Genomic DNA, 6131 nt, shown 5'->3' with positions numbered 1-6131 from the left:
GTTAGGTAAAGTGTGTTTCTTTACTATGTACTTTTGTAACTTACAATCTAATAGTCACGATATGCTCTAGACATGAAGTGATCTAACGTTTCATTCTTGACTCGGTATTACTGACACTTGATTTGTAGCTTAAGACCTGATTGGTCCATGATCTCTATTTAAAGAGTGTGGAGGGTCATTTGTAGGGTGACCATTCATAAGAGAAGCTTATGTAAATTTTCTTTTTTTATTAATAAGTTGCTTGAAGTAGCCCTGTTGGCTTATGTCGTCGACTGTTTCCCTCTTTGAGGGTTTTAACCATGTCAAGAATACTGGTGTATTGATCTGTGATCGATTTATGATTGGTGTCCTTTGGTGTTCTATCTGAGGATCTTACCCTGTAAATTCCTATAGTTTGACACTCGTTGACCAATTTGTCCATGGCTAAATATAGTTCAATGTGGTTGTGAATGGGTGAAAATGGTTGACCATGGATGAGCAACATTTACTATAATTGAATGGTGTGATGATGTTTGTCCGATGGGGCCTCCACCAATCACACCTATGTATTAGTTCACGTATTCATGGGATATTAAAGAATGCCCTAATCTAACTTGATATTCATAAAACTCTAGCAAAATCCTTTTGCTGAATGGCCAGCTAATACAACTTCTAAAAAAACGTAACCCCTATTTTTAATAAATATCCTCTATTTTCATTGAATACTCATTTGTATACCGCCGAATACTCATAATTTCCCCTACACCACATCCATTGCCCAATACATACAATATATTGACTCTATTTTCCACAATTTAAAAATCCCCATTTATGAATGAATATGGTAAGATTTTGGTTAAGAAGGTGAATCCCCCATGCTTTGACCATCGTTGAGGTTGCTTGACCACTTTTTACCACAAATGATGTGATTTTACCATGGTTGACTATGGCTAACATATAATGGCCTATGGATAAACATTATAGACAAGAGTTTCTAGCATTTACCTATACATGATTTTGATCAACCATGGTTCACCATGATGCCCATTTTGACCACGATTAACCACTGTCAAAGATATTAAGCATTTTTACCAATTGTTGACTATTTTAGCCATGTTTGGCCTTCGTCAAACATGGTCGACCATCTTGGCCATGGTTAACCTTGATTTTTATGACTGAAATATATCAATCACATACGACTAGGCTTCACTACGATTAAACTTAGTCAAATATGGGAGCATCATTGTTGAAATAGTTTAAAAACATGTCTAACCATGGTTGTCACTTGTTCTTTTCATTGAATTGCAACATTATTTTCTTGTCCAATTGTAATGACAATTGGTGTTCATCACATGATGATATTGTTTCTTGTGTATTACATTATGACAAATTTATTGTTCATCAACATGTTTGACCAATTTTTACCATGGTCAACCAATCTTAATCATGTTCCATATAAATGAATGCAGTCAAGAATGGTTTCCAAAATTCATCTTTAGGTGGCCATGTTGGCAATGGTACTATGGTTTTCTATAGTCGGCCATTGCAGAGAAGGTTGACTAGATGGCTATGGTTGTGTATGGAAGTCTTTGGTTTACTTGGAGTGATCATAGTTTAACATGGTTGATTATGGTTTACCATGTTTGAATACGATTCACCGTTTTCAACGAAATTAAGCAAGGCTTTCCATGCTAAAACATGTTCACCATGTTTGACCATGGTTTTATGTTTGGTAAAACAAGTTTAAATATTTTTAACCATGTTTGATGAAAGTGGGAAAAGCTTTCAATGTTAAAACATGTTCACTATGTTTGATGATGTTTGATCTTTCTAGACCATGCTTGACAATGACCAATGTAGAGTTGCTTGAGGGTTGAGATTGGGTTGTTAGCAATGTATAAATGCATGTGGTCATCCATGATTGCATATCATGCCTATATTGAGTATGGATGACCATTTTTATTTATGTTAGGAATGGTAACCATGTAGATGATGTCAACATTAAACTGGAGTTGTCTATGAGATACTATCATTAAATATGGTTACGCATGGTTGAAGATGTTTCTTATCATTGAATGTGGTTACCCATGGTTTACCATGTTAAGCATGGTTAAAATCCACAGATCATGGTTACGCATGTATGAATATAGTTGGTCGTGTTAACCATGGTAGACTATGGTTGACCATAATTAAGTATGGTTAGCCACTTTGAACGTGGTTTAACATGGTTGAACATGGTTTGAAAATGGTTGGCAATGATTGATTAAGAGTACCCATCTTAAACATGGTTGAATATGACAATGATGTTGACCATGTTTTTACAATGGTTGAGTATGAATAACCATGATTTGATTATGGTTGACCATGGTTGAGTATGACTAACCATGATTTGATTATGGTTGACCATGGTTTGACAATGTTTACCGTTTTCATTAAGGTTGATAGTGGTTACCATTTTTTACTTTTTCTTTTGTGGTTTAACCATGGTTTTAATATGGTTAAACATAGTTTACTATGGTTTATTTTGGTTGAACATTGTTTAACTATGTTTCCCTTTGCTATCCAAGGATCTTTGTAGCAAACTTTACTTGACTGTGGTTGACTTTAGTAATTCAACATGGATTAACTATGGTTGTCCATGTTTTATCTTGGGATTTTTTTATGGTTATAAATGCTTTTATTGTCGTTGACCAAGGTTTGATTATGTTTGATGATTGTTTTGGTTGTAGTTTACCATGCCTTAGCTATGGTTGATGATGGTTAACAATTTTTTCCCATGGTTAACTATCATTGGAAATGGCTAACAATGGATTCACTATGGGGGACCATGGTTTCAGGATGTTTAACCATGGTTGAATATGGTTGACTATAGTTGGACATGCTTTGGATATTGTTTGATTTGAGTTAACCATGTTTTTTCATGGTTGACCATAGATTCACTACAGTTTCCATTCTGATGATGGTTAACCATGGTTTGAATAAGGTTGTCTATGGTGTCACCGTGCTCGAGCACGTTTTGATTATATTTTAATAGGGGTGACCATTGTTTGACTATAATTAATTGTGTTTTAACTATGGTTAATGATGGTTGGCCATCATTCCACTATGGTTGACCATGATTGAAAATGGTTGAACATTGTTAAGGATAATCACATTGTGGTTTAACATGATTTTGTTTGGATTAACCATGGTTTGACTATGGTTACCATTTTTATGATGGTTGATGTTGGTCGACCATGGTTTTAATGTGGTTTCACCATGGGTGACAGTAGAAGACCATGGGATAGTCAATTGGGTTTGACCATGGTCGATTATAATTGTTGATGGTTTGAATATCATCTAACTATGGTTTCCCATGGTTTGATTATGGTGGATCATTGTTCGACAATAGTTAACCATGATTTAACTATAGTTAATTATGTTTAAACATGTTCAACCATGATTTTTTGCTATGGTTTACCATGGTGGACTATTGTTCACTATACTTAACCATGGTTTGTATATGGCATGGCTATGGTTGACCATGGTTTGACTTTGGTTGCCATTTTAGTGATGGTTGATGATGGTTAGCCTTGGATTAACTATGGTTGACTATACTTTGAGCACAGGTGACTCTAGTAGACCATGGTGGTCCATGTTGAGAATGGGTGTCCATGTTGTACATGGATAACTATGGTTGATTATTCTTTACCGTGGTTTTACTATGTTCTCTATGTTTCTCAATGGATAGTCATGTTGTTCACATATAACAATATCACTAATTAAAATAAACAAATTCATAAACAATATATCTGTGTGTGTGTGTGTGTGTATGTATCTTGTGATATGTCTTGTTTTTTTAGTGCATTGCAAGATCATTTGTTTTTCATTATGTTAAGATGATATTTATTGTTCATTACATCCTAACATTGTTTACTATCAATCATATTATAATTAAGTTTATTATTTATCAAGTTGCGACGAAGCTTATTGTTTGACACATTACTGTGTTTTTTATTTCTTTGTTGAAAACACATATGATAATGAATAACAAATTATCATACGTGTGAGTTACATTTCACATTCACAAGATATAAATTTATAATACATTCTTGTAACCCTTGGTCTTCATAAACCAAGCGATGTCCTGTACTACAATAACTATTCATATTCTATACCAACCCTTAGAGGATTATGTGTCCAACATTCCTTCCCTTAATTTGAGTGATTATATGTGAGTCGAAGAAGAGATTTGTAATACAAAAATACAACAACGCATGACAATAATTGGTTAATTTTTCTCTATGAAATGATGACATAAGGTAGTAGAACTCGAGGTCTCAACTAGTGGTGGTTTAAGGATGACCCCCAACAGTGGAACACTTAGTGTAGCTCCCGAAACTCTTCCAATTCTAGAAAGAATCTGAAACCCTCTGCTAGAGGCTCCTTGATTATTTTAATAGGGAGCCCTTAAACCTATAAAAATGGAAGTCTTCAGCTTGTAGTGGTTTAAGGAGGGACACCAACCAAAGGAACACTTAGTGTGATTCCCAAAATTCCTCCAAATATGGCAAGAAGTTGAAGCCTTCTGCTAGAGGAAATGCTCCTTAATGATTTCAACAGGGAGACCTTCAACCTAGAAAAGGGATGTGTGAAACCTACAATCGTTTAAGGAATCCCACCAACCAAAGTAACATTTAGTGTGATTGACTAAACCCTTCCAAATCTGGGAAGAAGATTAAGTCTTAAGCTAGAGGAAATTCTCCTTAACGATTTGAAGAGGGAGACCTTCAACATGAATATGGGAGGCCTACAACCTGTGGTGATTTAAGGAAGGCCACCAACCAAAATAATGCTTAGGGGCTTCTATTTATTTCACTACAACTCTAAATCTAGGTGTGGATATCTCTGGTCTTAGGCAGAGGCAATAGGTTTAGGATGTGGCTCAGGCTCGCTTGATTTATCTTTGGAACTTTTACATGACCATAAATTCCTCCCTTCTCAGATACAAGGTGAGAAGATGAAGATGTTTCAACTAGAAGACTTTTCATTACTCGTGAACAAATTATGTGATATGAGCAACATACAATCTTGGCTCTTGAAGCCCATTTCCAAGAAGTGATCCATTCAATGGGAATCTCGGTTCTTGTAAGAGGATTATTTCTGAAGCGTCAGTTCTAAGAATTAGTATGTTGACCACAATGCTTGCATGGGTCAAGTTGAAAACATTGATTTTTCACATGGCCAACTAGGTCACAATGTTATCATTTCACAATCTGTGGTTACGGAGGAGGAGCAAAAATTGGGGAAGATGAACTGCCTTGAAGGAGTCCAACACTTTTAAACTTGATGGGTTTTCAATAATCTGGAGTATGAAAGGAGACATCTTTGTCATATCCAAGACCTGCTATATTTCTATCGTTGACAATCTCTTCCCAAGGTCTAATGATAAACTTTGTAAGTGCAACCTCAACATCTACATCTTCATGCAAATATACTCTTGAGTCAACCTCAAGTTTACTATATTGATTAGTTTATGCATGTTGATGGGATTCAACATCCGACTCAAAAAGGAGATTGTTTTGACAAAAAAGAGTCCATAATGATGAGAATGCTATTGTAGCTCCTCCTATTGTAGCTGAGATCAAAACTCCAAAAATGATATAATCTCTTATGCATTTTTCAAATAAGCTTAAATATTAGAGAAAGTTTCCTTACTATTTTTTACCATCCCATCTACACTGTGATGTATCATAGTATTAAACAACTCTAATGCATTATCAATTTTGGCCATTTTTCAAACAACTCAATCTGAGAAAAGATGCCTTCTAGCTTTAATGAATACAAATAGTTGTCTTTTACAAACAATATTGGTGCCTCTTTCCTATGGAAAATCTCAGTCACAAGTTTGTTGAAGACACTTGGGAGTGTTATTATTTTCAACTGCGAAATTTTTATTGAAACCCGATGAGAGTTAAATAACTCTGCCAAATTTACTCTCCTAATCGAAGAAAGAATTCCTGAATAGTCTAAAACTAGTCATTGTTACACTATTTTAGCTCTACAATGACGTACATACATTCTAGTTATCTCAATTATTTTGCAGCAACAACTTTTGCAATTCAAGTTTCGTATAAAAAGTTCTTCAAAACCAAGAAGAAACCAAACTGGTT

Source organism: Pinus tabuliformis, chromosome X (assembly GCF_031772625.1).
Source record: "Pinus tabuliformis cultivar Carrire ecotype Pingquan chromosome X, CPIR1, whole genome shotgun sequence".
Taxonomy (NCBI): domain Eukaryota; kingdom Viridiplantae; phylum Streptophyta; class Pinopsida; order Pinales; family Pinaceae; genus Pinus; species Pinus tabuliformis.
This window is presented reverse-complemented; position numbering follows the sequence as displayed.